The sequence below is a fragment of the Schistocerca gregaria genome, chromosome 5 (genome assembly GCF_023897955.1).
Source record: "Schistocerca gregaria isolate iqSchGreg1 chromosome 5, iqSchGreg1.2, whole genome shotgun sequence".
NCBI lineage: Eukaryota > Metazoa > Arthropoda > Insecta > Orthoptera > Acrididae > Schistocerca > Schistocerca gregaria.
The window spans coordinates 138,734,010-138,755,307 of NC_064924.1; the positions used below are offsets into that span (position 1 = coordinate 138,734,010).

The window sequence follows — 21,298 nt, forward strand, 5'->3', positions numbered from 1 at the left end:
GGGTGTCAATCTGCCAGGAAATGGAACACGAGGTAATGTAAAACAAAACAGGTTCGCCCTGCAACTCACGCAGTAAATGTACGTGAGAAAACTGCTTTTGCTTTAGCAGCCACTGTCTACACCATATTGAGGGCTTTCGCTGTTTCCTGCGGTAGGTCTGAATGTTTTTTGCAACACAAGAACTTCCTCCGTTTCTATGTTTCAAAATAACTGAAATTTTTGACGTTTGCGGGAAGCGTAGTCGCTTGCCTCTAATATTTCTTTCCTACACCGACAGATGGCGGGCGAGTAGTAGATTGGGGTTTGTGTCGTGTGAACACACCACATTTGCAGCGATCTTTTGCATGTACAGACATCTGCGCCGATGTCTGCACAGACAGATCGTTGCGTGTGGACTGGGCTTTATAGGCCTTTTGCTGTTCCTTATCTATATAAAAGATTTGGGAGATAATCTGAGTGCCTCCACCTCGTTGGTTTCGTCGGTCTGATCTGTAGCAGGTCATATTTCGGAATCGGAAGGTATTTGATGGCTGCAGGCTAGTTTCTGTGGCTAACGTGTTATCGATGTCCTTGTCGGTAATGAACGGTTATGTTTCGGCCTTTTTGTGTTTGATGCCATTTGCGTTCCAGACGTAAGTGGTTAAGCTTCATTTTTGTCTTCTGTGACCCACCATTTTTACTCCATGAGCATTATGACTGCTTCCACCGGGATTACTGCCTTTGCTTTTTTGTCTTGTGCTGTACGGAGCTTGTTGGTCGTTGTTATGATTGTTGCTACGAGATATTGTTTTTTTTTTTTTAAATAGTTGCAGTATGGACAGTATTTCAGCCAATGCTGCTCCTAGTTCAGAGGGTCTGTGGTCTGCTGGTGGTTGTTGTGATGGAGTGCCTGGGACCAGAGTTCTGGGCGCTGCTGAGTGGGTGATGTTACATTGGCATATGTGCGGTCAGTTGTCTGCGTACCTCTTGTGGTGGTGACATTTGCTTCTGTCTGTTGTCTTCTGTCTGTGATTCTAGTTGTATCCCTCTGCTGGTTTTTCTGTAGTTCCATTGTTGTGTATTTTTGCCGGGTCATGTTTTGTTCGTGGGCTGGTCTGAACGGTTTTAGTCGCTTCTGGTAATGTTCGCACACTTTGAAATTGGCTGGATGGCTCCCTTTGCAGTTTGCGCAATGACCATAAAAATGAAGTTTAAAATTATTGAAAAATACGAACGTGGTGTGAGTGTTGCTAATTTAGTATGCACATACAATCGTTCTGTATCAGTTATTTGCCGTATCTCAAGAACAAGGGCAATATTTAAGGGAATAGATGCTTCAAAGGCAGTGACAAGAGCATCTAAATAATGGTTTCATATTCTGAACGATGTCAAAAGCTTGTTCCTTATATGGATAAATGAAAAGCAACTCCAAGGTGACACTATTAACAAGAATGTCATTTGTGAGAAGGCGAGAATGATTTTCGCTGACCTCATTAAGACGACGCCAAGATCATTAGCAGCTGAAGAATTGTTTAAGGGAAGCAGTGGGCAGTTCTGGAAGTTTAAAGAGAAGAACTGGCATCCACAGCATTGTGAGGCTTGTGAAGCAGCCAGACACAGAGGCAGCAGAGATCTTCATGAGCAACTTCAAGATGCTCGTAGATTCTGAGGGTTATCCACCTTAACAGGTTTTTAATTATGATGAGATGGTTCTACGCTGGAAAAAATGCTGAAGCATGCCTTTATAGCAGCAAAGAAAAAAGCATTGCCCCATCACAAACCAATGAAAGACCGTCTCAAACTGTTACTCTGCCACAATGCAAGCGGCGATTTGAAAATTAAACTGTTGCTTGTTCACTATCCAGAAACTCCATGAAGCATCAAGAAGTGTAAAGTCCAGAAGAGCCGTTAAATGTGATGTGGAGGTCCAACAACAAGGCTTGGGTGATGCGTTATCTTTTTTGTGATTGGATCAAAACTATTTGCTCAAGATGACTCTGCCACTCCATGTCTTGCTTGTTATGGACAACACTCCTGCCCATTTTCCAGGTCTACAAGACCACCTCCTTGAAGAGTTTCTATTCATCAAGATCCAGTTTCTGCTTCCCAACACCACTCTGATATTCCAGCCTGTGGACCAGCAGCAGCAGATTCTTTCTAAGTTCAAGAAGCTCTGCACTAAAACGCTCTTTGAGCAATGCTTTGAGTTGACTGAAGCTACCACCATCAGTCTAAGAGGGGTTTGGAAATATCACTTCAACATCATTGCCTGCATCAAAATGATTGACTTGGCGTGGGAAGGAGTTACCAAATGGGCTCTCACTTCCGCTTGGAAGAAGCTTTGGCTAGAATGCATTGCCAAGTGTGACTCTGATGCATCTGAATTGGTGCCTGTGGAGCCCGTAGTCAACAAGACTGTGTCTTTGGCCCAGAGTATACTACTAGAAGTTGATAACAATGATATCAATAACCTTGTGAAAGATCACAGCCAATAAATCACCAATGAAGAGCTCAAGGAGTGCATGATGTTTCACAGCTGGAAGATGTGGAGAGGAGTTCTTCAGAGGAATAGGAGAAGGTGGTAACAGCAAAGCAGCAATCTTCTGGCACAATAAGAGAAAAGCTGAAAGTATGGAAATGTGTTGGATCATGCATTCAAAATCATCACCCTAATAAAGCAGTGGTTACACAAGCTACAAGTTTACTTAACGAAAATGCTGTGTTGCATCATATATTGAATTATGCTCGCTATGCGAGGTTCCATTGTATATCGTGAATACTTAATAAACAGTTTGTCAACAGCAAATGCTGAAAAAATATTGTTTTGTTTAAAAAGCCAAAAAATATTTTGCTTAAGAATAAGAAAAAATGAGCACACATTTCTTAAATTGTGCTTAAAATGACACCACTGGTTTGATCAATACTTTCTCCATTTCTAATCTTTATTTTCTGTTACAGGAAGTGTGAATTCAATTTTAACTGTTGAAACGCGATTCCTTTCAGAAGCTATAATTGTCTGTTGCAAGCAGCAGGATAAAAGGGAGCCATGCAACAGCAGCAGCTCCTTAAAAAATTTTGGTATGCCTGGCGTGGTTAGCCGCTCCCGATCTTCTTTTACAGAATTACACTACTGGCCATTAAAACTGCTACACCACGCAGATGACGTGCTACAGACGCGAAATTTAACTGACAGAAAGAAGGTGCTGTGATATGCTAATGATTAGCTTTCCAGAGCATTCACACAAGGTTGGCGCAGGTGGCGACACCTACAACGTGCTGACATGAGGGAAGTTTCCAACTGATTTCTCATACACAAACAGCAGTTGACCGGCGTTGCTGGTGAAACGTTGTTGTGATGCCTCGTGTAAGGAGGAGAAATGCGTATAATCATGTTTCCGACTTTGATAAAGGTTGGACTGTAGCCTATCGCGATAGAGGTTTATCGTAACACGACACCGCTGCTCGCGTTGGTCAAGATCCAATGACTGTTAGCAGAATATGGAACTGGTGGGTTCAGGAGGGTAATACAAAACGCCGTGCTGGATCCCAACGTCATCGTATCACTAGCAGTCAGGATGACAGGCACCTTATCTGCATGATTGTAACGGATCGTGCAGCCACGTATCGATCCCTGAATCAACAGATGAGTATGTTTGCAAGACAACAACCATCTGCTCGAACAGTTCGATGGCATTTGCAGCAGCATGGACTATCAGCTTGGAGACCCTTGACCCTGCATCACGGACAGGAGCACCTGCGATGGTGTACTAAACGACGAACCTGAGTGCACGAATGGCAAAACGTAATTTTTTTGGATGAATCCAGGTTCTGTTTACAGCATCATGATGGTCGCATTCGTGTTTGGCGACATCATGGTAAACGCACATTGGTAGCATGTATTCGGCATCACCATACTGGTGTATCACCCGGCGTGATGGTATGGGGTGCTATTGGTTACACGTCTTGGTCACCTCTTGTTCGCATTGACGGCACTTTGAACGGTGGGCTTTACATTTCAGATGTGTTATGACCTGTGGTTCTACCCTTCATTCGATCCCTGTGTAACCCTACATTTCAGCAGGATAAAGCACGACCACATGTTACAGGTCCTGTAAAGGCCTTTCTGGGTACAGAAAATGTTCGACTGCTGCCCTAGCCAGCACATTCACCAGATCTGAGCAACTGGCTCGTCACAATACGTCAGTCACTATTCTTGATGAACTGTGGTATTGTGTTGAAGCTGCATGGGCAGCCATTCAAGCTCTGTTTGACTCAATGCCCAGGCATATCAAGGACGTTATTACGGTCAGAGGTGGTTGTTCTGGGTACTGATTTCTCAGGATCTATGCACCCAAACTGCATGAAAATGTTATCACATGTCAGTTCTAGTATAATATATTTGTCCAATGAATACCCGTTTACCATCTGCATTTCTTCTTGGTGTAGCAATTTTAATGGCCAATAGTGTATGATGAGGGTTGCAACATGGGATCAGGAACATGCAGCTATCTGTGTAGGGGCTGCTATACAGAGCAGCTGGGACAGAATAGAGTTTCTTCATACTCAATAATAATCTGTGCTGCAAACAGGTGTTCTCAAGCTCAGATCGAGAGAATGAATTAACTTGCCTAAAATCCCCAGACAGCTCAGTTGGTTCACCTGGGTGTGGAGTACTGGAAGATCAAGAACACTTGTTCAATTAAAACTTTCAAGCGGAGGGGCTGTGGTCAGTACAGGAAAGTGTCCCCTGACTTCTGTCTCTGAAACATCTTTTGGAGTGAAAGAGCAACCAGTAGAGATGGCTCCCACAGCTGGTGACAAAACATCAAGTAATAATTCCATATATTGATCACGGCCTCTCAGTCCAGCAAATTTAACTGAAGTAAACGCCTGCTGTGAAAGTCTACCTTGTAAGAAAGAAAACTGCCACATCCTCCAGTGAGTTGATATGTACATAGCATGATGTGAGGAGCTTTGCAGTATTTTCTGACCTCCACTTAATGTGCTTCCACATTCTTAGTGAATGTTGAATCTTAGCTTCAAGTTTCAGCTGATAATGTGCAGATACCCACATATTTCTGAAAGATATTCTGTGTTATACAGTTTATCTTCATATCAGTAATCATTTTCTCAAGAAACTTGTTACTCTTGCTTGTCATTTGCTTTTTCTCTGAGTTATTTTTTTTATTCATTGAAATTCACTGTGGTACACAAACTTCATATTGTGGTAGCATAACTCAACTTCATCCATCAATTGAAACTAATATCTATTTAAATGATACTATTCACTGAAAATACTTTACTTGGAATTAATAGCTGTCTAGTCAAATTCTCTCTTCCTTTGGTATTGGTTCTATATTTAGAGAGTGCAGTACAGTTTTATTTATTTATTTATTTATTTATTATTTGTCCCGTAGATCAAATCAGTACAATGGCTTGTACAACTGATATGGGATAAGTCAATACAAATATACAGTTTACAGGAGTCTAAAACAGTAAACAAGAACACAGAAGAATGATTATTTTACATTACCTACAAAATTATGTTACTTAAAGTTACAGCTTTACAGAGAATTGTTACATGATGTGACAAAATTGACTTAACAACATTCAGCTTTGATACATTATCATGCACTAAGACAATTTTGATTCCAAATATCCCTGGATGGTATAAAAGCAGTCTTTTATTAAAAGAGACTTCACTGTCTGTTTGAATTTATTTATTTCTTGGATTTCTTGTATAAAAGTTGGAAGATGATTATATAATTTTATTCCCATACACTTGATACCATCACTGTACAGTTTTGTTGAGTGGGTAAGTATGCTTAGAGAGGTTTTTGATCTTGTGTCATAATTGTGGTAATCCATATTTTTGCTAATTTTGTTGATACTTTTTTTGGTAAAGAATAATAATTCTAGTATGTATTGGCATGGGAGGGGCAAAATATTTAGTTTCTTAAATAATGGTTTACAAGTGTCTCTTTGTTTTTTGAACATAATTGTTCTGACTATCTTCTTCTGCAGTTTGAATATCTTAATTGATTCAGAATTTTGGCCCCAGAAGATGATTCCGTAGCTAAGTACAGAGTGAAAGTGTGCATAGTACATTGTGGTTAGGGTACTTGTGTTAGTGACATTCCTTATTGATCTAATCATGAAGCATACTTTACTAAGTTTTGTGCTGGTAACTTCAATGTGCCTTTTCCATGTGAGCGTTTCAGTAATAGTGATGGCCAAAAATTTTATTTCATTTTCAAGTTTAACATTATTTTTTTCCAGTGATATAGTTGGTAGTAATGGATTTCTGTTTTGGGCCGTGTGGAAGGTTATTCCAATTGTCTCTTTTGCATTTAGCAGCAGCCTGTTACTTTGAAGCCATCGACTTATTTGATCTGTGGTCCTATCTATATGAGATTGGAGAATTTGTTCAGGTGCAGATATGAGTATAGAGGTGTCATCAGCAAACAAAAGGGTTTTTGTGTTTGGTAGGCTGTGAGGAAGGTCATTTATGTAAAGTAAGAACAGCAAGGGGCCCAGGACGGAGCCTTGGGGAACGCCTTGCTTTATGGTATGCATGGAGGAATGTACAGTGCTAGCTGTACCTGAGAGCTTAGTTTCATTTAATTCGACATACTGCTGTCGATCTTCCAGATAGCTTTTAAACCAGTCATAGGCATTTCCTCTTATTCCATAGGAATGCATTTTTTGCAAAAGTATACTATGATTAACCATGTTGAAGGCCTTTGTTAGATCTAGGAAGACACCAATGGCTGGGAATTTTTTGTCCACAAGCTCCAGTGCATGATCTAGAAATTCTTGTATTGCATCAGTTGTAGCTTTCTTACTTTGGAAGCCGAACTGAGCAGGTGACAGGATATTTTCTTTGTCTAGAAAGGACATGATTCTTGTGGCCATTATATATTCAAATACTTTACTAAAAGTTGAAAGCAGTGCAATGGGTCGATAATTACTGGGATCCTCTTTGCTTCCTTTTTTGTGGACAGGTATAACTTTTGCAATTTTGAGCATACCAGGAAATGCTCCATTCAGGAATGAGAAGTTTATTATATGGGCTAGGGGTTTACTGATAAAGTTACTGCAATTGTGAAGGAGGAAGCATGGAATTTGATCTTGTCCAGCAGATGATTTTTTTTTTAAATTTTGCTGTGAAGTGTCTTTTCTATTTCAGTTTCAGATGTAGGCCTAAAAAATAGAGTCTCAGAGCATAAGTTTGGTTCTAGTTGTAAGGGACAGCTACTTTTAAGATGGTTAGCCAGGTTTTCTACTGTTTCTGTAAAGTAGTTATTGAATTCCTCTGCTGTTTCTTTCCCACTGGAGACTAATTTTCCATTTATTTTTAAGCTAATATCACTTTGTAGTTGTTTTCCTCTATTAGTATTCATATTAATAAGTTGCCACATGCTTTTGCTCTTATTTGATGACAATTTGAGGCACTTATCATTCTGAAGCTTTTTGGCTGCATTTACTTCGTTCCTTATTATCTTTTTATATAGAGTAAAGTATGACTTAAATGCTTCACTACTGCCTAGTTTGGATTTGCTAATGTAAAAAACTTCTCTTTTTCTTTGTGATGATCTAATGATTCCTGGGGTGATCCAGCTGGAGAGTTTCCTATCTTTGTTGATACATTTTGTTTGTAAGGGAAAGTGGCAATTAAAATAATAACAGAAAATATCCAAGAATGCTTCATATTTGCTGTCTACTGTTTGAGCCTCATATACATTTTGCCAGTTTTCATTTTGTATATCAAAGAGGAAAGTATGCATGTGGGTTTTATTGAAGTTTCTCCTCTGTACAGTGATTTTATTGTGTTCGTGACTGTTATTTTGCAACCAGACCTGCATAATTAATGCATTGTGGTCTGAAAATCCTAGTTTGACAGAGGATACAGTACAATTTATATTGCTTGCTACTTGTTCCAGACAAGTGGTACTGTGATTTGTTATCCTGGTTGGAGTGTTAACCATTAGGTCTAGGTTGTAGCTGTTCATAAAATTTTTAATGCTTAGATGGCTAGAGTTTTCTGAGAGAAAATCTATATTATAGTCACCACATATTAGAACACTATATGATTTTCTTTTACTTAGATTTTCTATTACTGGTGCTAGATTTTTGTAGAAAGTCCCTATGTTACCAGAGGGTGACCTGTAAAGTGCTATTATATAAACATTTAGATCTGTCAGCTCTATACCTGACAGTTCTATATCTTTTTCAATACTATACGAATTGCAAATATCAAGAGGTGTAGCAGTAATGTTGTCTTTTACAAATATGCAACTACCTCCACCTTTGTAAGATGTTCTTGAGAAGTGACCTACGAGTTTAAAATTTGGCATCACAACACTTTCTATTTCAAAATACCTCATGAAATGTTCATTAATACATAATATCTGTGTATCTGACAGTTCACTTGCACTTGATAACAAAATTTCTAATTCATTAAGTTTGGTTTTGAGCCCTTGTACATTATGGATGTATACTTTTAGATCAAGATTTTTTTTGTTTAATTTTTTTACACATTGGTGAGGAGGTTCAGACTTTACCTTATTTACTACAATTTGCTGATGGAGTCCGTTGCAAGTTTTATGGTGTATCTTTAACTTGTTTGATGATGCTATCTTTAACTTGTTTGGTGATGCTAAGTTTTTTCTTTTCTCAGAGGGGGATAGAAAAAATCCTCCTTCTTGGGTATATTCCACCTTGATCTTAAATTAACTCTTACAGGTGTAACTGCTGCAGTCCTTTGTGGATCTTCTGATGTCTCCTCTTTCCTGCTTTCTTCGTTCTTGTCGAATTTGCTTTCCTCATTTTTCCCTGTAAGTCTTTCAGGAAGCTGATAGACAGATCTATTTCGTAATAGTCTTTCTTCAATTATTTCACTGATGTGATCGCACATAACACTTTTTCCGTCGTAATTAAGGTGCATTCTGTGATTGGTGTGTAGGTTTCGATGTAGTTTACTTACGTCCAGTACATCACACTTTGCATATTCAGCACACAGTTTCTTAATTTTGATGTTAGTTTTCCTAATTTCTTTATTAACACACGATCTGTAGATTAGGTCATGTCTATGAGGCACAGTGGCTACTATTGTGTTCCTAGATTTATTCACTTCTAGAAAGTTCTGTAGCGTTTTAATGCAGGTATCAGCTTCATTTTTAGCTATGTCATTCAAACCCGCTATACATACTATAAAGTCATTATCCTGTATTGGATTCTCCTGCTAAGTACATGTTTCCTTGAGATTCAACTATTACTTGAACTTGATCCACAATCCCCCAATGTTCTCACTATTTGAATTAAATTATTATATATCATGTAATGTCAAATAATATGACACAATGTACTTCACAATACTTGTCTGCTTTACCAAGTTTCAACATGATTAGATACAGGGTCAAACCAGTTGTGAGTTGTGAAACATTATGCACTGGATGAATAAAATTATTTTTAATTAACATAAAAACACTGAAAATGCCATTAGTGAGTTGTGTCACATGCACTACTAAAAATAGGTGATGTAACAACAGGGCTACAAAATTATTAGGATTAGCTGTGACTGGTGAAACATTTCACTTAGCATACATTTAGGTCTTTCTGTTTATAAATGTATTTCTGTCTGTTCCAGGAGATGTTTTTTGCTGCTATTGAAAGGAATACATAGTATTGAGAGATTTTTACATGTATTATTAATATATTTGATGTAGAGCAATTCTTCCACAGTAGCTGATTATGCATAGTGATTAAAGTGAAAAGCATCTGCATCTTCGTGCTAGTGGATGTCACTTGACGTAAGGTAAGGCACCCGTGACTAAGATATTTTACACAAAACAATTTGAGTATTTTGTTTCTTTTTTTATTTTTTATGCTTTGATTTACTTCCATTTTTATTTGGTTTTGGACTGAGGAAGTTAATTATAATGCCATCTTTTGCATTAAAGTGAGAAAAATCCCACTGAAAGCTCCCCAGGACTTCTGTTCTGGATATTAGACTTGATTGCTGATTCATAGTTTGTTTTCCTCGTTTTTCTTATAGCAGATGGTTACTATTGTTGACTGGTCCAGTTTGTAGTTCTCTTGCATTGTAATCTTCATCTGTTCTCTTTATGCACTGTGCTATTATGAGTGGCAGGTAGCTGTACTGATATCTTATAAGTTGAATGTAAGTCTTTTGCTTAAGTAATTCCATTGTTAGTGTGTTGGTGGAGAAACTGTTCAGTTTTGCTTGTAAGTTTAATGAATCGTTGTTTCAATGGTTTTATGTTGGTTTTTTTTTTTTTTTTTTTTTTTTTTTTTTTTTTTTTTTTTTTTTTTTTTTTGGCACAGAGAGAGAGAGAGAGAGAGAGAGAGAGAGTTTGTGTTTTGGATGTTGTAGCTATTCTTAAGATTCTTCTTTCAGTGCTGAATATTTGTTTTGTTTGCTATTGGTTGATAATCGAAACAGGCTCACTGTATTCTATTGGTCTAATAAAAATGTATGTAGGTATGTAGTAAGGTGTCATTTGAACTCCATTTACCAACGTACCCTGTTATGTCTGAGCTTGATGATCCTACCACTGTTGACGAATTAAAACTCGCATTTAAAGGCCTAAAGCTAGGCAATAGTACAGGCCATGATAACTTACCAGCAGAAATCATCAAACTTGACTGTGTTTTGCTGATATTGTATCAAATCCTACTGCAGTGCTGGGAAGAAGGCACAGTACCTCAAGACATGGGAGATGCAAATATAGTAACAATCTATAAGGCAAAAGGTGACAGAGGTAATTGTAACAACTATAGAGGAATATCTCTCTTGAGCGTTGCTGGAAAGGCGTATGCAAGGATAATCCTGAAGAGACTGGAAACTTTGGCTGCTCGGATCTACCCTGAGTCACAGCGTGGATTTTGAACTGGCAAATCCACAAGCAACATGATATTCACCTTGTGCCAACTACAAGTGAAGTGCCGCGAACACAGAGTGCCATTATATGTGGCTTTTATATGACCTCAACTAAGCCTTTGACACCGTCAGTAGGGAGGGACTCTACAGCATATTGGAAAAAATTGGATGTCCCCCAACTTTGCTGTCTTTAATAAGATCTTTTCACGACAAAATGCATGGCTCTGTAATCTTTGATGGCAGTACATCTAAACCATTCAGTATGAACTGTGACGTAAGACAAGGTTATATGTTGGCACCTACACTTTTTGGAATTTTTGGATAGTCGCTCTTGAACTCCAGTATGCTGATGATGCTTCAATTGTTGTGAACTCCGCAGAAGAGCTGCAAGAGCTAGTATCAAGATTTAGTCACGCATGCCACCTATTATTGATGAGTGTAAACAGCAGTAAGACCATAATTATGGTTTAGGGTCCTAACACAAAGCCAAATATCACACTAGATGGCACTACTCTGCAAGTTGTAGATAACTCTGCTATCTCGGATCTACTATAGAATCAAACATGTCTGTTGACAGGGAAATTGATGCTCGCATTGGAAGAGCTGCGACAACTTTTGACAAGCTCTCTAAACGTGTTTGGAAAAACAACAAACTCTCTTTGACCACAAAAATTCTTGTATATCAAACTTGCATCCTCAGCATCCTTTTGTATGCATCGGAAACATAGACTACCTATGCCAAACAAGAATGTCGCCTTAATGCTTTCCACATGCGGTGCCTGAGACCCATCCTCAGAGTAACATGGAAGGACCGAGTGACCAATGAAGCAGTGCAATCTAAAACTAACTGCAACAGTATTTCAGCTATCTTGAAGCAGAGACAACTCTGCTGCGTGGGACATGTCCACCGTATGGATCCTGACAGATTACCATGTGAGGTGATGCTTGCAGAGATCTCTATAGCCAAAAGGCCTGTAGGACGTCCTGTATTAAGATTCAAGGACCCCTGTAAATGAGATATGGACAGCTTTGGAATCGACACTAACATATGGGAGGCAAGGGCTAGCATGAGACCAGAGTGGCGTGATGATACATCATCGAGAATGTCGAAGCATGATGAAGGCTTGTTAGGCAGATTAAGGCAGAAAAAGCTTCACAGTGCTACCACTGCTCCTGCCTCAGCAACCAGATACACTTGTGACAATACGGCGTGTCATTTGAACTCCATCTCTGCACTCTTTAATTATTTTCTGAGTCCTAATCATTTTCTTGCTTTTGTGATGATGCTGTGTATGTCAGGCTTCTGGAACATCTGTAGTTAGTCCAAGATAGTTGGTATTCAGTTTTGGCATTTTGTCTTGTCCCCATAGTTTTAGTTTCATATCTTTTAGTGTTTATCTTTTATTACTTGCAAAATTTTTGTGGCTGAAGATGACGAGTTTACATTTTTGAGTGTTTGTCACAAGTTCAGCCATTTTTCCAGTTTGTTGATATAGTGCATGTTCATGCACTATAGGTCTCCTCATGTCTTTTTGTAGCACCATAGACAGTGTCATCAGCAAATAATGCTAAGCATTTTTTTCCAGTGAGTGAAGTGAGATGTAAGATGGCACACTGTTGTACTCCAGCTTCAGTATGTTTGCTGTCCACTGTGACTTGTAGATCTGTTGTCCAGTATAGAACTGAGTACCTGTATGATTTGGAGGTCACTGCAGAAAGCAATTAGCTTGCAGCATAGCCCAGAATTACATGTGCCATCAAAAGCTCTTTGTATATCTAGATAAAGGGCTAAGACACAGTCTGTGATGTTCATTGCTTTTACACTGTTTCTACAAATTCTTACTAGGGGATCTATAGTACAGTGATGCTTTTGAAAACTGGCTTGCACATCAGGAATTATTTTCTAACAATGAAAGCAATTATTTTTTGTTTTTCTGCAAAGGATACTCCTTTTTGGAATTTTGTTTTCTCTGCAGTCTTCTCTGTGCTGCAACCAAATACTGACAATACATCAGTAAGTGACTTATTAACTGTAGAGTTAATTTCCTTGTTTTGGCCCATGTTTTATGACACTCCATCTGTTGATCATATATTAAACTCTTCTATGTGTTAGTTATAATACTTTACAACATATGGACAGTCAGTTTTTACATAATAATGATTTTTTTGCACCACATTTTAAATTGGTAGGTGGTTCTGTTCCTGCACAGGTTGATGCTAAAACTATTTTCTGGTTGTCTTTCTATTCTGCTACAACTAGGGCAACACCAGAATGGACATACTCAAGACACTAACCCCTTTCAACTTTTCCTTCTCTTGAGTTCACATCTTTTATTTGATTCATCATGATGGTGACTGTTGCCTCAATTCCTATTTTGGGCATGTTACGACATTGAATTGTTAGTGACATTAATCTGAATTGAGGTGTAATCCAATGGAGGAGAATGTGGTTTTGAGTTAACTTCCATTTGCAGAACAGAAGCCTCCTGCCTGGAATTGGAACAGGCATTTGTGTTGTAGTTCCTGTTCTTCCTCCTTTCTGTTGTCATAATACTGAGCATCAGAATCATGACTGTCACCCACAACATTGCACAATGAGGTCTCGGCTGAAAATTACTATCGTTTTCACTGCAGAAATCACATAAATTGGTGTTCTTTAATATAACCTGTACTGTTTCTTCATCTGTTAACTCTAAAAGACAAAAGTATATTTTATTTATAAGTAGAATCTGGTGCGAATATTGACTCCACGGCACTCATATAAAAGTGAGCTTGATTGACATCATTAATACCTGACACACATGACCGTGCCAGTCCAAAAACATATAAATATTTTTAAACTCCTACTAATCACTTATTGCATTTTTAGATACCTTACAAACAATAAATTAAACATTCGCAGAATAAAATAATGCAGCATTACCTTAAACTAATGAAATTTAGAAATAATATATTGTGCCTACCTCAAGGATACATGGCTTTGCCTTCTAATTGAAGTTGGGAATGACCTGCTGCTCTCTGGTGATCACAGTATGAAACAAAACAACTGAAAATTGCAAGCTGGGAACTCTCAGAATCATAGCAGTCCAGAGAGCCACACAAAAGTCATATAGTTGAGCCATGGTAAATCTAAAACCAAAACCCAAAACTGCATGATCCTGTGGACCAGAGTGGAAAGGGCTGCGAATTTCAAATTATTATGGGAACCTGGTGGGCCTGGATAGCCAAATGGTGTTATTTACTGTTCAGTTTACCATATTTTACAGACATAAATGCTTCAAAATAGATCTATATGTGGAATTTCTTTTTATAACTGTGCCATTTATATCAACTGGCTGTTGTCAGTTAAGCATATCATGTTAATGTGTTGTATCACATTGGATTCCATGGCTGTTAAGGACTGTTGATGAAGAATGCAACATACACAAGTACTCTTAAAAAGCTGTATCCTATTGCCATTATCAGTCCCAGGCTGTCATGCCCATCTTCAGATGTCTATCTGTTTTCAGGACTGTCTGGGGCTTTGCTCATAGTTGCATTAGATGATAGCAGATATCAGGCAAGTCACCCCTATGGAGGTTTCTTGTCTGTTTATCCTTGTATGAGGTTAAGCCAAGCGGGCTGAGGCAGTCTAGATGGCAATGATGTAGTGCAGAGTAGTTGTTATATGTTACTCTGTGGCTTCTCCACATCACTTCATTAGTCTGGATGTTGCCAGTCTATAGGAGCCAAAAATTGCCATGATATGAAGTGCTGTCAGTCTTTGTCGCGCAGGACATTGCATCAAGCTCTTGGGCTTACAGTTTAGTTTAGTAAGTTCACATCATAGATATGATGATGGCAAGACAACACGGCTTTTTGGGGGCTGAGATTCTCTACAATCTGCAGAATGTTTCATCAACGCAATCAAAAATTGTTCAAAGGGCTATAAGCACTACGGGACTTAACATCTGAGGTCATCAGTCCCCTAGACTTCGTTAGAACTACTTAAACCTAACTAACCTAAGGACATCCACACATCCATGCCCAAGGCAGGATTCGAATCCATGACCATAGCAGCAGCTTGATTCTGGACTGAAGTGCCTAGAACTGCTCAGCCATAGCGGCCTGCCTGATGTAATCAAGTGACGAATCTGGTAGTGAGACAAGTGCAGAGAGAACCCAATATCATCTTGCAGAAGCTCAGTACTGGCGCTGGCCAACTTGGAAATAGAAAGTGTTGTCAGATTGAGGTTTCCTGCATAAAAGAAAAGGGGACTAAAACATTTTACAGATGGTTCAACTGCAACAAACATGTGTACAGAAGCTGCCAAGCCAAAATTCTCGTTGAATGTGTAAACTGCGAGTCCATCCCATCTTAGACAATCCTGTCCACTCTTTTGTTCCTTAATATTTCCAAATGTTTATAATTGTAGAGTGAAATAGTTTGTACTTATATTTTTGTTCTGTGATTGCAATAAGCAAGAAAACATGCAGAGCACTTTAGTCACGTGCTGCATTTTAGAATCTTTTACGAACAGTTGGTATTTACCTTACTTGTCTGCAAAAGTAAAAACACTATTGTACTCATAAAAACAGTATGTTTGACTCTGTGTCAATCCTTTTATTAAGAAAAACCCTGTAACATTATTTTACTTACTTGCTTTAATAGAGTTTGATGAAAGACCGAGAAATTTCTTCTGTAAAATTTAAAATAATAATAATAATAATAAACAGTTATTTATGACAGTGTAAATTCATTAATTTTAGAGACAAAATTATTCTTTGGTTACACTTTACAGTCTTCCTGGACATATTGTTAACATGGCAACATCAAAAACACCTTTCAAATACCAATAAAATGGTGGTTTGGTACTGTGGGGCAGAAATAACCAACATGGTACTTCAAGGGTACAGCAAAATCTAGTACTAATAGTGTTAAAACAGTTTTTGCACTATTTGTCTGAAAATTTCATCCAAAATGAAATGTAAAGTTCATAGCAATACAATTAATGTTTAAAGATACTCTTTCCTTTCTCACTTTGTACTGACTCATCCACTTGGACATTTCTCTTATTAGGCACTAATAAATGTTGTAACTGCTGTCTTTTTTCAGATTCCATTTCATTATGTTGCTGTATTGCATGTGCATAATACAGGGCAAATCAGATCAAAAGTAAATAATTTTTTGTGTAAAAAAGAGTGAACTGTGTATACACAGGTTATTCATTGTATCAGTACTGAATGAACTTAGAAACTATAATAAGTACATTCCAATCAAATGACATTACTTGTCAATGTAAGTATGTAAGTTTACTTTGTTGCATAGTCCTTATTCACATCATGTTCATTTTAACCCTTTGGCACTACTGAGATTTGTCATATCACGTTCTGCCAGTTACTTGGCTGACATTGCAGTAACCTTGTTAATGATTATTGAAAGCCTTATTAAGCTTTAGTCAGTTTTGAGATAAATTCCTAATAAAATCTGTGGAGTTGTGGAAATGTCTATTTTTGTACTGGTTTACAACATGATAAATATGTTAGTGATCATATTGTTTTTATATGTGTATAGTGTAGGGAAATTGAAAATAATGTGTGTCTATGCAATTTTTATCTGAAAACTGAATTATCTGAAACCATAACCATTGATTTTATTCTTTGGGGCCCCACAGTGTAAAATATGCCCTGTAATGACACAATTATTGTGAATATCAGCTAGACTTTTAAATGATTTTTATTTTATAAATCACACATGACGAGCCCATTTTGGCATATTGCCATCAGCAGTTAATCATAAATACATAAGTAAGTGATGGTCTTAATATAATGGCCTGTAACTATGATCAGAAAAGTTATAATATGTTTGTTTGGCCTTTTTTACTTTACATGTAATATCACTGCTGCCATGTCATATATACGATATGAATATAATAGAGGGAAACATTCCACGTGGGAAAAATGTGTGGTTTTGTTTGTTAGTGTCTCTATCAACATACCAACGCTTTTGTTTGGCAAGTTACATCATCTTTGGTTTCTCCTTAGATGTATATTGGAAGCACGTGTCTGATTTTAATACATCTTTATGTATGCTATTTGTTTCTTGACAGCTTGGATGTCAGTGATGTTACATTTTTACATAGCTACTGCTATAAGTAAGTGTTGCATTTATAAGTTTGGTTCTAATTACGTTTTTGCTGGAATTTGTTTTAGTTTTAGTTTTTAAGTTATATTTTTATTTTTTCATAATAATTTTGTTATTGTCTACAATTTGTGATGTTTTCTGGGCGCTGTGTCCTTGTTATGAATGCTTTGCAATTAATGTTTTTGTAATTCTCTCTGAATTCCAGAAGTCATATTAATGGGAAGCGAAGTACTTACCAGCAATCTCAGTTGCATCGGTCAATCTGTGCAGTAAACTGTACCATCAAGATTCCGTCTCAGATTCCTAAAATCTGTTATACTGCTTCTGCTAATGAAAGTAATATATATTCCAAGAGTCTATGAGTGAGTTTGTGTGACATTAACACACGAGTCTGTTACAGAAGTGTCACCTACAGTTGGCAGCAGAAACTGCATGCATCAAAACTGAACTCGGCTAAGCCTCACTCTTCAGGCAGATGATATGATGGTCAGGACCCAGAATACACCATACAGGAGGTGTGCTGCCACATGCCCATGAGGACATGACCACCAGAATATGTGGTAGGGCTGATCGAAAACACATAACAGCATCACACTTACAAGATGTCCTGTGCTGTTAGATACCACTAAACTATCCTCGAATGGCTGAGCAGTTATTATAGTGGGAACAAAATGGACACACATTATAGCCTCAACGTCACTTCACAGTTTCTACAGCCACTGAGGACCCAGGCCTCAAACACCAGGAGAGCTATTTCTATGTGTTTTCATTATGCTGCTGGATGCATCACATAGAGACTGCCACAACAGTGTGAAGTCTTCGATTCCTGAGGATCAAGATAACTGTGAAAATTTTCTCAGAATTTCTTCTGTGTGGTGTGCAGCCACCAGCTTGTCATTCTGTTCATAGCAGGACTGGATATTCCTGATTTCTCAGACACACAGACTCCACTTTCTCATCTCAATGTTGCTGGGGCAATGTACTGTCTGCCACATGCTACCATTAGTACCTCCCAGTGCAGGAGCAGACAGGGGGATTTTGTTACCAAAAACGATACCTCATCTTCCTCAGTAAGAGGAAATTGGTACCAGGCACATGTACCCTGGCCACAACCCTGAAGTATCAGCACTACAGTCCTTCAGCTTAGTAGGGAAAAATGTCGTGAGTTACAACTTGAGACTTAGAAGCTGCACAATGTGAATCTGGATGTGCCTCAAAACCTTTCTCATGTAGCATATATTTTGGCTACACTGTGCAGACTCTGCTCCTAAACTAGTGGCACTACAGACAATGCATAAGTGCCCTGGACTTCAGTGTTAGAATCTGTGTCAGGGTTTCCAGAACAATTGAATGAACATCAAGAAACACGCCACATATGCCATACTGGAGGGAGCATCATCATTCTGTGGCCTTGATTCACTATATCTTTAATAGTGTGTTACTGGTGTGACAATGTGCTGTTTCACTGGATTACAAATGAAGTACCATTCAGTACGTAGAGTGACTTAAGCTAAACAATTTTTGTCTAACCATCAGCAGCTGTGTGGGCACAACTGATATATCTTTCTATGCCTATTTTATGTCTTTGTATTATCTGAATAGGCACATAGCTGTGCTTGTAAAAGTCCTAATTTTTTTTTTATTTATGAGTTTTCTGTTTTAAACATTGTGAGATAAAGATTCACATTTTCTGTAATGCCCTCAAAATTTTCCTTATGTTTTGAAAATGTGTTTGCCCAGTTACTCAACTGTTCATTTGTTTTACCTCTTACTTTTTAGGACTGCTGTAATACATCATCCAAACATGGAAAACACAGTTACATTATGTGAGTAATGATTAAATGCAATGACAGTAATCATAGCAACAGTGAAAATAATGGTCTAGTCAATGGACAGAAAATTGCAAATTATTGCTTTGTGACATCATAAGCTAATTATTATGAATAAAGTGGTAATTGTGTGGTGGTTACCATTTGAACCAAGTTTGAATGAACATCATTACTGCATTAAACAGTTAAGTTATAACGTCTGGATTTGTTGCTGCAATAGCATTTATATGTTTCCACAACAAAATAAGAATACATAATCTAACTGCATGTTGTGTATTTGACAGAACTGTGTATTTCATTTCTTTAGTATCTTGTTTGAATACTTGTTACTTCAGCAATTTTTATCTCAGCATTCACTGTGGTCTAACACTTGTTTGTAATACAACTGTCAAAGCTGTTTTTTGCAAAGAGTTCACAGGTTGTTTGTATTTAGTATGTTGTTGAAATGTTAATTATCACAAGCATTAATAATGTTGTATTTTCATTACAGTCATATTTTATAAATTTCTTATCCATCTCGGCTTGCACGATTTTGTTTTTCTGTATAATAAGTGTATTTAGATTTACAATTGTATACTCCACCTACTCATTGTTTTGTTACTGGTCTTCTATAAAACAAATTGTTTATTGTAATTCTTATTAATCTCATTTTACATCTTTCTTATGCTAAAAACAGATATCCCCAAGAATGCTCACAATGCTGTCCACTAATGGTGTAAGCAGCTGGACTACTGTTCAGAATGACAGGCACATGTTTCAATCCATGACCCTCTGAGCAAATTGTGGGACTTAGTAAAGGGCCAGACCACAGACATACAGTCTGGGGTTCAATCCTAATGCATATGTTTATTAATGTGAGGTGATAATTAGGAAACAGATGTCAAGATGTAAAACAAACTGCTGCTATATTTTTAACCATAACATGTAGGAGATAAATATTTGTGATACATAGTAGTGTGGCATACACTGACTTGAAATCCTAGTAATTGTATGATAACATACTGCATTAAAACACAGTTTTCCAGTATGTAAACCCTTTTTTTGTGACAGAAATCTCAAATAAAATTTTAGGTTTTCTTGCCATGTCAAGAAATAGAGATAATGAGCTTTCAGTCAGTTCCCTCGTAGTCACTGTCAGGAGCTGACTGCCTTAACTAGTCTAGCGGAGATGTCTTGTATGTAATTATTAAACATAAAAGACTACCACAGTATGAGTTGTGACAGATACCCCTAGCTGACAATAGAGACGTTGCTGAAATCCGAAGGGGGAGTAAGACATAGACTCTGGAGTTTAGCAAACAGATCTGCACTGGCACAATACAGAAGCTGTACTGTGGTAAATAAAAGGATGCTGATGTTGAAGCTGCACTATCATATATGCACAAGATACGGTTCTGTGCCAGGTGAATGCAGCATTTTGTTTCTGAAGCCTCTGAGAATGCCTAACCTATTTTAGTCTGTGGAATCATGAGGGTATTGGAAGTAGATAAAAAAGAAGTAAGGTGCACTCTGCTTCATGATTGTGTTGCTTAATTGTGAGGGCTTAGTGTTGGTAAACCTGAAGGAATCTTAGGGTTAAACCTCCCACTGTTAAAGCTGCTTTCACATTTTTCTCATTGATTTAAGTGTCACAATGAATCAGATCACAGCTACATTAGGTACCTGGAGTTGGAGTATATCATCCCTTTTATGTGAAAGCAATGAATGTGCATTTTACTAGTTTTGAGGTACAGGCAGAGTGTGACAAAGCAAGCTGGGATCTCTTTACTTTCTCTCTTGTTTTGCCACCTGCCTCTTTAAATTCATTTGATTTCCATTTTTGCCTTACTATCATTAACATGCATGGGTGTAATCTGCATTTCCATAAAAGAGAAAGGTTGGGGACTCAGTTTTAAGGAATATAGCACCAGGTCTAATTTTGTGCTTAGTTTTGTGTGTTCAATTAATTTCCTAAGTTATTTTGCCCATTAATTTCCTAATTTATTTTGCCCATTCCTAGTTAATGCTTTTGTTATAGGGTGAAATCAGTAATTGTTTCGTGATTTAGATTCTATTGTTGACTTATAAAGAAATATAAATTCTGTACTAATTATAAACATTTGGAAGACGAACTACTAGGATCCTTAAAGTATTTATTCAAATACTTTATCTATTCAAAAACATATTAGCAAAGCCAGCCCTTAATTCCAAAATAATTACCAGATTTGTCAAAAGTATTATTTGCATAACTATATCTGTTGATTTTATTATTTGAACAAATAATTTGGTCTAACCTTTGTGGTAGAAGGCTTTGTTATAAAGAAGGAATTTTTCGATGTATTCAGTAAATTGAATGAGCTATGTTTTAATTGTAATTTCTGTAACTTAAACATCGAACAATGTAGAGTTTCAGTGCCTATTATTGTGAGGATGTGCAAAGGACCAATGTTTGGTCCTGAGACAGTCAGTCCATGGCTGCTTTTC

The 21,298-nt window shown here is 37.6% G+C and overlaps 1 long non-coding RNA gene across 1 annotated transcript in view; it reads left to right on the plus strand.

The window, feature by feature from the left end:
- The window catches only part of LOC126272367 (uncharacterized), a 32,225-nt gene extending 12,326 nt beyond the window's left edge, over nucleotides 1-19,899 (plus strand). Inside the window, exons 2-3 of the long non-coding RNA XR_007549218.1 lie at nucleotides 9,629-9,796; nucleotides 17,212-19,899. This is a non-coding gene — a long non-coding RNA (uncharacterized LOC126272367). The remainder of the gene's footprint in view (nucleotides 1-9,628; nucleotides 9,797-17,211) is intronic.
- Nucleotides 19,900-21,298: the final 1,399 nt, after the last annotated feature.